Source organism: Misgurnus anguillicaudatus, chromosome 14 (assembly GCF_027580225.2).
Source record: "Misgurnus anguillicaudatus chromosome 14, ASM2758022v2, whole genome shotgun sequence".
Classification (NCBI taxonomy): domain Eukaryota; kingdom Metazoa; phylum Chordata; class Actinopteri; order Cypriniformes; family Cobitidae; genus Misgurnus; species Misgurnus anguillicaudatus.
The window spans coordinates 35,908,135-35,920,515 of record NC_073350.2 but is presented as its reverse complement, the minus strand read 5'-3'; the positions used below and the strand labels follow the sequence as shown (position 1 = coordinate 35,920,515).

The following is a 12,381-nucleotide window of genomic DNA, read 5'->3' as shown; positions in this document are numbered from 1 at the left end:
ATATGTGGGCACGGTCTCAAGTTGAAGAGCTCATGAATATTAATGACCTCGATCAGTTCCACGTCACACTGATAAGCTTTTCAAACTGACCTGATTTCTCCACTTATTTCTTTTCAGTGGCTAGAGCTGACAGAGGAGGTGGAAGTTAATTTTCACATTCACGACACAACACAAACACACATGGACCTAACACATATCAAAAAATACAAGTAAAAAACGGTTTTATGTGGAAGGGCCTCTTTAAATATTTCATTGCTTTCTTTTAAGTTGCTCAAAGTCATGACTGTTTGAAACACACTTGGCATCACATTTATGATTTTATAGTAAAATTACACTTTTTTACGTCGATCCATGACCATTTAAAACATAAACAATGCACTGTCACTTTAATTGAGCGTGAGCAGCACAGCAAAAATAGAGCCGATGCTGAAATGATCGCAGCACTGCTGCTTCAGCGACGGTCCTGCCACGCGAGCATGCGCTGCTCACGCTTGCGGTGTGAAACCAGCGTTATACTACTAACTCTCTATCTGTCCATCCTCCCATCCATACATCCTCCCTACCATCCATCCATACGTCCTACCTACCTGTCCATCTGTCTGTCCATTCATCATTCAGTCAGCATGTTTCTGTCTATCTAATCTGTCATTTTACACTTTCTTTAGGTCCAAAGGCCTCCAGTGCTGCTGTACAAACCTCTTCTGCAGCAGCCAATGACCCTCATCTGTCTGTCTCACAATCACTTAAAGGTAACACTTATACTACCAACTCTCTATCTGTCCATCCATAAATTCATATATCCTCTCATCCATATATTCTCCCTCCCATTCTTCCATACATCCTCCCTAGACCTGTCTATCTAGTCTGTCTGTCTGTCTGTCTGTCTATCTAGTCTGTCTGTCTGTCTGTCTGTCCATTCATCATCCAGTCTGCAAGTTTCTGTCTATCTAATCTGTCATTTTACACTTTCTTTAGGTCCAAAAGACTCCAGTGCTGCTGTACAAACCTCTTCTGCAGCAGCCAATGACCCTCATCTGTCTGTCTCACAATCACTTAAAGGTAACACTTATACTACCAACTCTCTATCTGTCCATCCATAAATTCATACATCCTCTCATCGATACATTCTCCCTCCCATTCTTCCATACATCCTCCCTAGACCTGTCTATCTAGTCTGTCTGTCTGTCTGTCTGTCCATTCATCATCCAGTCTGCAAGTTTCTGTCTATCTAATCTGTCATTTTACACTTTCTTTAGGTCCAAAAGACTCCAGTGCTGCTGTACAAACCTCTTCTGCAGCAGCCAATGACCCTCATCTGTCTGTCTCACAATCACTTAAAGGTAACACTTATACTACCAACTTTCTATCTGTCCATCCATAAATTCATATATCCTCTCATCCATATATTCTCCCTCCCATTCTTCCATACATCCTCCCTAGACCTGTCTATCTAGTCTGTCTGTCTGTCTGTCTGTCTGTCCATTCATCATCCAGTCTGCAAGTTTCTGTCTATCTAATCTGTCATTTTACACTTTCTTTAGGTCCAAAAGACTCCAGTGCTGCTGTACAAACCTCTTCTGCAGCAGCCAATGACCCTCATCTGTCTGTCTCACAATCACTTAAAGGTAACACTTATACTACCAACTCTCTATCTGTCCATCCATAAATTCATATATCCTCTCATCCATATATTCTCCCTCCCATTCTTCCATACATCCTCCCTAGACCTGTCTATCTAGTCTGTCTGTCTGTCTGTCTGTCCATTCATCATCCAGTCTGCAAGTTTCTGTCTATCTAATCTGTCATTTTACACTTTCTTTAGGTCCAAAAGACTCCAGTGCTGCTGTACAAACCTCTTCTGCAGCAGCCAATGACCCTCATCTGTCTGTCTCACAATCACTTAAAGGTAACACTTATACTACCAACTCTCTATCTGTCCATCCATAAATTCATATATCCTCTCATCCATATATTCTCCCTCCCATTCTTCCATACATCCTCCCTAGACCTGTCTATCTAGTCTGTCTGTCTGTCTGTCTGTCCATTCATCATTCAGTCTGCAAGTTTCTGTCTATCTAATCTGTCATTTTACACTTTCTTTAGGTCCAAAAGACTCCAGTGCTGCTGTACAAACCTCTTCTGCTGCAGCCAATGACCCTCATCTATCTGTCTCACAATCACTTAAAGGTAACACTTATACTACCAACTCTCTATCTGTCCATCCATAAATTCATATATCCTCTCATCCATATATTCTCCCTCCCATTCTTCCATACATCCTCCCTAGACCTGTCTATCTAGTCTGTCTGTCTGTCTGTCTGTCCATTCATCATCCAGTCTGCAAGTTTCTGTCTATCTAATCTGTCATTTTACACTTTCTTTAGGTCCAAAAGACTCCAGTGCTGCTGTACAAACCTCTTCTGCAGCAGCCAATGACCCTCATCTGTCTGTCTCACAATCACTTAAAGGTAACACTTATACTACCAACTCTCTATCTGTCCATCCATAAATTCATATATCCTCTCATCCATATATTCTCCCTCCCATTCTTCCATACATCCTCCCTAGACCTGTCTATCTAGTCTGTCTGTCTGTCTGTCCATTCATCATCCAGTCTGCAAGTTTCTGTCTATCTAATCTGTCATTTTACACTTTCTTTAGGTCCAAAAGACTCCAGTGCTGCTGTACAAACCTCTTCTGCAGCAGCCAATGACCCTCATCTGTCTGTCTCAGAATCACTTAAAGGTAACACTTATACTACCAACTCTCTATCTGTCCATCCATAAATTCATATATCCTCTCATCCATATATTCTCCCTCCCATTCTTCCATACATCCTCCCTAGACCTGTCTATCTAGTCTGTCTGTCTGTCTGTCTGTCCATTCATCATCCAGTCTGCAAGTTTCTGTCTATCTAATCTGTCATTTTACACTTTCTTTAGGTCCAAAGGCCTCCAGTGCTGCTGTACAAACCTCTTCTGCAGCAGCCAATGACCCTCATCTGTCTGTCTCACAATCACTTAAAGGTAACACTTATACTACCAACTCTCTATCTGTCCATCCATAAATTCATATATCCTCTCATCCATATATTCTCCCTCCCATTCTTCCATACATCCTCCCTAGACCTGTCTATCTAGTCTGTCTGTCTGTCTGTCTGTCCATTCATCATCCAGTCTGCAAGTTTCTGTCTATCTAATCTTTCATTTTACACTTTCTTTAGGTCCAAAAGACTCCAGTGCTGCTGTACAAACCTCTTCTGCAGCAGCCAATGACCCTCATCTGTCTGTCTCACAATCACTTAAAGGTAACACTTATACTACCAACTCTCTATCTGTCCATCCATAAATTCATATATCCTCTCATCCATATATTCTCCCTCCCATTCTTCCATACATCCTCCCTAGACCTGTCTATCTAGTCTGTCTGTCTGTCTGTCCATTCATCATCCAGTCTGCAAGTTTCTGTCTATCTAATCTGTCATTTTACACTTTCTTTAGGTCCAAAGGCCTCCAGTGCTGCTGTACAAACCTCTTCTGCAGCAGCCAATGACCCTCATCTGTCTGTCTCACAATCACTTAAAGGTAACACTTATACTACCAACTCTCTATCTGTCCATCCATAAATTCATACATCCTCTCATCGATACATTCTCCCTCCCATTCTTCCATACATCCTCCCTAGACCTGTCTATCTAGTCTGTCTGTCTGTCTGTCTGTCTGTCCATTCATCATCCAGTCTGCAAGTTTCTGTCTATCTAATCTGTCATTTTACACTTTCTTTAGGTCCAAAAGACTCCAGTGCTGCTGTACAAACCTCTTCTGCAGCAGCCAATGACCCTCATCTGTCTGTCTCACAATCACTTAAAGGTAACACTTATACTACCAACTCTCTATCTGTCCATCCATAAATTCATATATCCTCTCATCCATATATTCTCCCACCCATTCTTCCATACATCCTCCTTAGACCTGTCTATCTAGTCTGTCTGTCTGTCTGTCCATTCATCATCCAGTCTGCAAGTTTCTGTCTATCTAATCTGTCATTTTACACTTTCTTTAGGTCCAAAAGACTCCAGTGCTGCTGTACAAACCTCTTCTGCAGCAGCCAATGACCCTCATCTGTCTGTCTCACAATCACTTAAAGGTAACACTTATACTACCAACTCTCTATCTGTCCATCCATAAATTCATATATCCTCTCATCCATATATTCTCCCCCCATTCTTCCATACATCCTCCCTAGACCTGTCTATCTAGTCTGTCTGTCTGTCTGTCTGTCTGTCTGTCTGTCTGTCTGTCCATTCATCATCCAGTCTGCAAGTTTCTGTCTTTCTAATTTGTCATTTTACACTTTCTTTAGGTCCAAAAGACTCCAGTGCTGCTGTACAAACCTCTGCTGCAGCAGCCAATGACCCTCATCTGCCTGTCTCACAATCACTTAAAGGTAACACTTATACTACCAACTCTCTATCTGTCCATCCATAAATTCATACATCCTCTCATCCATATATTCTCCCTCCCATTCTTCCATACATCCTCCCTAGACCTGTCTATCTAATCTGTCTGTCTGTCTGTCTGTCTGTCTGTCTGTCTGTCTGTCTGTCTGTCTGTCTGTCCATTCATCATCCAGTCTGCAAGTTTCTGTCTTTCTAATTTGTCATTTTACACTTTCTTTAGGTCCAAAAGACTCCAGTGCTGCTGTACAACCTCTTCTGCAGCAGCCAATGACCCTCATCTGTCTGTCTCACAATCACTTAAAGGTAACACTTATACTACCAACTCTCTATCTGTCCATCCATAAATTCATATATCCTCTCATCCATATATTCTCCCTCCCATTCTTCCATACATCCTCCCTAGACCTGTCTATCTAGTCTGTCTGTCTGTCTGTCTGTCTGTCCATTCATCATCCAGTCTGCAAGTTTCTGTCTATCTAATCTGTCATTTTACACTTTCTTTAGGTCCAAAAGACTCCAGTGCTGCTGTACAAACCTCTTCTGCAGCAGCCAATGACCCTCATCTGTCTGTCTCACAATCACTTAAAGGTAACACTTATACTACCAACTCTCTATCTGTCCATCCATAAATTCATATATCCTCTCATCCATATATTCTCCCTCCCATTCTTCCATACATCCTCCCTAGACCTGTCTATCTAGTCTGTCTGTCTGTCTGTCTGTCCATTCATCATCCAGTCTGCAAGTTTCTGTCTATCTAATCTGTCATTTTACACTTTCTTTAGGTCCAAAAGACTCCAGTGCTGCTGTACAAACCTCTTCTGCAGCAGCCAATGACCCTCATCTGTCTGTCTCACAATCACTTAAAGGTAACACTTATACTACCAACTCTCTATCTGTCCATCCATAAATTCATATATCCTCTCATCCATATATTCTCCCTCCCATTCTTCCATACATCCTCCCTAGACCTGTCTATCTAGTCTGTCTGTCTGTCTGTCTGTCCATTCATCATTCAGTCTGCAAGTTTCTGTCTATCTAATCTGTCATTTTACACTTTCTTTAGGTCCAAAAGACTCCAGTGCTGCTGTACAAACCTCTTCTGCAGCAGCCAATGACCCTCATCTGTCTGTCTCACAATCACTTAAAGGTAACACTTATACTACCAACTCTCTATCTGTCCATCCATAAATTCATATATCCTCTCATCCATATATTCTCCCTCCCATTCTTCCATACATCCTCCCTAGACCTGTCTATCTAGTCTGTCTGTCTGTCTGTCTGTCCATTCATCATCCAGTCTGCAAGTTTCTGTCTATCTAATCTGTCATTTTACACTTTCTTTAGGTCCAAAAGACTCCAGTGCTGCTGTACAAACCTCTTCTGCAGCAGCCAATGACCCTCATCTGTCTGTCTCACAATCACTTAAAGGTAACACTTATACTACCAACTCTCTATCTGTCCATCCATAAATTCATATATCCTCTCATCCATATATTCTCCCTCCCATTCTTCCATACATCCTCCCTAGACCTGTCTATCTAGTCTGTCTGTCTGTCTGTCCATTCATCATCCAGTCTGCAAGTTTCTGTCTATCTAATCTGTCATTTTACACTTTCTTTAGGTCCAAAAGACTCCAGTGCTGCTGTACAAACCTCTTCTGCTGCAGCCAATGACCCTCATCTATCTGTCTCACAATCACTTAAAGGTAACACTTATACTACCAACTCTCTATCTGTCCATCCATAAATTCATATATCCTCTCATCCATATATTCTCCCTCCCATTCTTCCATACATCCTCCCTAGACCTGTCTATCTAGTCTGTCTGTCTGTCTGTCTGTCCATTCATCATCCAGTCTGCAAGTTTCTGTCTATCTAATCTGTCATTTTACACTTTCTTTAGGTCCAAAGGCCTCCAGTGCTGCTGTACAAACCTCTTCTGCAGCAGCCAATGACCCTCATCTGTCTGTCTCACAATCACTTAAAGGTAACACTTATACTACCAACTCTCTATCTGTCCATCCATAAATTCATATATCCTCTCATCCATATATTCTCCCTCCCATTCTTCCATACATCCTCCCTAGACCTGTCTATCTAGTCTGTCTGTCTGTCTGTCTGTCCATTCATCATCCAGTCTGCAAGTTTCTGTCTATCTAATCTTTCATTTTACACTTTCTTTAGGTCCAAAAGACTCCAGTGCTGCTGTACAAACCTCTTCTGCAGCAGCCAATGACCCTCATCTGTCTGTCTCACAATCACTTAAAGGTAACACTTATACTACCAACTCTCTATCTGTCCATCCATAAATTCATATATCCTCTCATCCATATATTCTCCCTCCCATTCTTCCATACATCCTCCCTAGACCTGTCTATCTAGTCTGTCTGTCTGTCTGTCCATTCATCATCCAGTCTGCAAGTTTCTGTCTATCTAATCTGTCATTTTACACTTTCTTTAGGTCCAAAGGCCTCCAGTGCTGCTGTACAAACCTCTTCTGCAGCAGCCAATGACCCTCATCTGTCTGTCTCACAATCACTTAAAGGTAACACTTATACTACCAACTCTCTATCTGTCCATCCATAAATTCATACATCCTCTCATCGATACATTCTCCCTCCCATTCTTCCATACATCCTCCCTAGACCTGTCTATCTAGTCTGTCTGTCTGTCTGTCTGTCTGTCCATTCATCATCCAGTCTGCAAGTTTCTGTCTATCTAATCTGTCATTTTACACTTTCTTTAGGTCCAAAAGACTCCAGTGCTGCTGTACAAACCTCTTCTGCAGCAGCCAATGACCCTCATCTGTCTGTCTCACAATCACTTAAAGGTAACACTTATACTACCAACTCTCTATCTGTCCATCCATAAATTCATATATCCTCTCATCCATATATTCTCCCACCCATTCTTCCATACATCCTCCTTAGACCTGTCTATCTAGTCTGTCTGTCTGTCTGTCCATTCATCATCCAGTCTGCAAGTTTCTGTCTATCTAATCTGTCATTTTACACTTTCTTTAGGTCCAAAAGACTCCAGTGCTGCTGTACAAACCTCTTCTGCAGCAGCCAATGACCCTCATCTGTCTGTCTCACAATCACTTAAAGGTAACACTTATACTACCAACTCTCTATCTGTCCATCCATAAATTCATATATCCTCTCATCCATATATTCTCCCCCCATTCTTCCATACATCCTCCCTAGACCTGTCTATCTAGTCTGTCTGTCTGTCTGTCTGTCTGTCTGTCTGTCTGTCTGTCCATTCATCATCCAGTCTGCAAGTTTCTGTCTTTCTAATTTGTCATTTTACACTTTCTTTAGGTCCAAAAGACTCCAGTGCTGCTGTACAAACCTCTGCTGCAGCAGCCAATGACCCTCATCTGCCTGTCTCACAATCACTTAAAGGTAACACTTATACTACCAACTCTCTATCTGTCCATCCATAAATTCATACATCCTCTCATCGATACATTCTCCCTCCCATTCTTCCATACATCCTCCCTAGACCTGTCTATCTAATCTGTCTGTCTGTCTGTCTGTCTGTCTGTCTGTCTGTCCATTCATCATCCAGTCTGCAAGTTTCTGTCTTTCTAATTTGTCATTTTACACTTTCTTTAGGTCCAAAAGACTCCAGTGCTGCTGTACAACCTCTTCTGCAGCAGCCAATGACCCTCATCTGTCTGTCTCACAATCACTTAAAGGTAACACTTATACTACCAACTCTCTATCTGTCCATCCATAAATTCATACATCCTCTCATCCATATATTCTCCCCCCATTCTTCCATACATCCTCCCTAGACCTGTCTATCTAATCTGTCTGTCTGTCTGTCTGTCCATTCATCATCCAGTCTGCAAGTTTCTGTCTTTCTAATCTGTCATTTTACACTTTCTTTAGGTCCAAAAGACTCCAGTGCTGCTGTACAACCTCTTCTGCAGCAGCCAATGTCCCTCATCTGTCTGTCTCACAATCACTTAAAGGTAACACTTATACTACCAACTCTCTATCTGTCCATTCTTTCATCCATACATCCTCCCTACCATCCATCCATACGTCCTACCTAGACCTGTCCATCTGTCTGTCCATTCATCATTCAGTCAGCATATTCTGTCTATCTAATCACTTTACACTTTCTTTAGGTCCAAAAGACTCCAGTGCTGCTGTACAACCTCTTCTGCAGCAGAAAATGACCCTCATCTGTCTGTCTCACAAACAAAAAAATTTCGGTACAAGATTAAAGGTAATTCCCTGAATGAATTTTTGCTTGCTTATTACAATATTTAACACATTCATGTTTACTGAATCTATAGACACATCAAAAAATCTATGAACACATCGGGCAAAAAGAATGTGGTTTGCAAAATGAAAAACATTTAGTGGTAACCAATTAAAGTAGTTTGGCCATATGTACACTGAACTGTTATAAGATTGTTTTGGTCTTTTCAACTATTTAAAAAAAATAAGAGATGTGACATGTGAATTTTATTTTGGACATGCTGGCATTATTACAGCATTCAAAAGCTAACACATACTAGTTTTAGTAACTATCATCCTATGTTAGTACCAACATGCACATCAGGCCTTATGCTGCTGAACAGGAGTGTTAGATTTTTTTAGTAGGAAAAGAGATCCATTGTCATCTTTCTGCATCCACACTGTATATGCCTTTTATTTTCTATCCTACATCCGGCATTGTGTTGTTTAAAGCCTCAGTCCTTCTCAAATAGTAATATGATTGTTTATGCTCTCTTCCTATTAGACTGTCCTGTGCATTTACTCAAAGAACACTTTCCATTTGTAAAAACCATGGGAACGAGAAAAGCAAAAAATGTAAGTAACATTGAGTTTTTATTTGGCTTGAATTTAAGGATCAGAGAGCTTTGTGATAAATTTCTTTGTTAAAAGAAATGGTTAAAATATCGAAAATAAAACGTATTATTTGCTTATTTTCAAGGGAATAAACAAACAAAGGTTTTGCTGGCAGCCTTGCTCTGGCTGGTATGTATTTTTTATATTAGTTTGTAAATATAAAATATTATTATAAATATAATATAAATAATAAACATATACATTGTCACAGTTTTACATAAGTTTGTTTAATTTTTATTCTCTCTGTCTTCTAATATTTTGCTACTTAAATTCTACAGTGTTACTTGCATTTTTTTTTAATAAATGTCAGTTAGGGTGAAAAAAACAATGTACTTTTTTATATTTATATTTTAAACTTATATTGTTTTTCAGTGGAGTAAAGTGGAAGGACACATGGGAGCTTCATTCGGATGAATAAAGTAATGGTTTTTTTTTTTCAAAAGCTTACTGCACTAAACCCTTAAATGTATGTTAACCATTAATATTTTATATTGTTTTATGTTTTTCTATACAGACATTTGAAAACATTTAACTATGTTGATTGATCTGTGTATCTATTGGCCATGTACAGTTATTTTTATCTTGACTGCTCCCTCTTATAGTATTTGTTCATTTGTCCCCCCGCTCTGTTCTCTGTTACCCTTTTGTTTTCCTATGTTTTGTCCTCTGTCTGTTTTCCTCCTCTGTGGTTCCCTGCAGGAATCCTGACCCTTGACGTTTTGCCAGCCCTGTATTGCCTGAGTCCTCTCAAACACTGACGAAGAAATTGACATTGTGGAGAGTTTTTATGATCTTTTGTTGTTCAATAAACATGATACTGCACACTGCATGAGTCCTTGCCTCATATGTACCCAACTCTAATGCATATTTATCAAAGAACTGTGCTAGTAAAAATAAGTATAGCAGTTTATTTATGTTATACACAGACGGGGTATATAGAACATATTGTATATTGTGATTATAACTATAGAAAAATTGATATAAAATTTATTACTATTTGTTTCCTTTTACATAATATTTTTATATTTACAATATTGCATTCAATAGTTATTATTAAATATACTACTTTACTATTGTTTTTATAAAGGTATCTCATAAATTGTGAATAACATAAACAGCATGACCATTTTGTAGTGCTACTATCAGTAACTTTTGTACATAGTTAAGAATTTTTTTTTTTGTGGTAATTAGACAAAAACTGTCTTTTGCAGACATTCTATAACATTTACCTTCTGTATTTCTGTGTCATCGTCAGAATTCAAATCATAATGAAATTGAATTTAATTGTAATTTAATGTCAGTTCTTACGTGAGCATTTTAGTATATGCACAATTTTACCACTGGAAGGTCCACAACAGAGGATGTGTATCATATAGACCATAAGGGCATTCAAGATGGTACATTTCACTCAAATAAATGTCAAAAACTCTTTAAGAGTTTGTACAAGTAACAGCATGCAATGGTTTACCTGTAAAAGTCTGTAACTATTCCTAATCCTTAGTCCAAGTATTTATGTCAAGAAACATCTCTGTTCTTACAGAAACAGAAAGTAACACTGTTCCAACAGTAAATTTGGTCCTTAAATCTGGATAAACATTGATACCTACATAAAGTGAAGGAATGTGTGACATGCTTGTCAAGTATGCAACACAAACCTGAAATGTGACCCCTGCATTTAACCCTTGTGTGGTGTTCGAATTTTTGTTACTTAGACGATGTTTGTGGGTCTGGTGGACCCAGAGCATTATTAGTATCTTAAACCAATGCATTCATACAAATTTATGTAATATTGTTTACAGATGTTTACTTTAGCCTTATTGCAAGTAATATAGACAAATTTATGGTTAATATTGGTAATTTAACACTGGTAGAGGACTATTTATAAACTAAAGTGCCATTTGTTTTTGTGGTAATATGAAATGAAAGAATAAAATTCTATTCTGATCCAAATATTGGGGGGCAAAACATGTTTATCTTAAATAAGTTTAAATGAAACAAAGTTTTTCATCACTGTTGATGTTTAATTCTTTGAACTTTTTGAAATTGTACACATTTGTGTCAGTCTACACAGCACAGGCCCCAACTGAACAGATGCCGTATCATAAGATATTATCCACACTGAACACATGACCTGTTTATGCCAGCCAACACAACACATAAGAAGCACATTTTTACTGTGTAGTTGTGTTGTGTATGCATTTCTTGCATTTTTTACACATATATTGTGTCCCTCTTATGTTCACACACATTGCAGTAAAATGTGTTGCTATATTGGCCACAACTTAGAATGATGAAAATACATGGATAATATTTTACTTTCTCTATTATTCACTCTCTCACACACACTTCTTTGTGGGACATTTGGTCCCCACAACATGATAAATAGCAGGTACACACACCATAGGTTTTGTGGTAAACCCATGGTTTTACAAATCGTAATCAATATAACATATAACCATGATTTTACTACAATAAAACTATGGATTTTTTTTGTAAGGGAGATAATGGTAAAATGTAGAATGGTTCCTGTTAGACAGAAGTTAAAGTGTTTGGGACAGTAGGTACAGACAAATGTTCATGCATGATATATAACATCTTGTATCCTTGCGGCATTACAGCAAGAGCAAAAGGACAAAACTCTGACAAGTATTCATCACATATGTACAGACATATATACAAACACACTCATGCACTCACAGGAGTCCCAGTTAAGAGAAAAACAAAGTGAAGTTAGATAGCACATTCAATTTTTACACTCTTTTATTGCCCCCGGGTCCAATGGACCCGAACACCACATATGTAATATAAATGTGTAGGGGGGTGTACAGTGTACAGTAATTATAAAGTTGTTTATTTTTATGTTCTTCATAGAAAATGAGCCAAGGCCAGTGAATCTGAGGTTGAAACAACAATGAATTGCATAATTTTTCTTTCAGTAAACATTAAAAACGGGTCCCACAGACCCGAACACCACACAAGGGTTAACCCATCACAGTGAGTAGTGAACAGATGCACTGCAAGTACTGAACACACACACCCAAAGCAGTGG

General features: G+C 39.0%; 1 protein-coding gene and 1 long non-coding RNA gene across 7 annotated transcripts in view; one reads left to right on the top strand and one right to left on the bottom strand.

Annotated features, from left to right (window-relative positions):
- Window positions 1-12,381, bottom strand: part of il1rapl1b (interleukin 1 receptor accessory protein-like 1b) — a 182,872-nt gene that overhangs the window by 21,506 nt on the left and 148,985 nt on the right. The gene's annotated exons all lie outside the window — the stretch shown is intronic.
- Window positions 7,457-10,346, top strand: LOC141369530 (uncharacterized). Of its 2 annotated transcripts, XR_012373327.1 has the most exons (7): window positions 7,457-7,868; window positions 8,361-8,443; window positions 8,603-8,703; window positions 9,223-9,293; window positions 9,418-9,461; window positions 9,705-9,751; window positions 10,032-10,346. It is a non-coding gene; the product is annotated as an uncharacterized lncRNA (long non-coding RNA). The 2 variants fall into 2 exon arrangements; XR_012373326.1 differs by lacking the exon at window positions 7,457-7,868 and having other exon boundaries at window positions 8,102-8,443.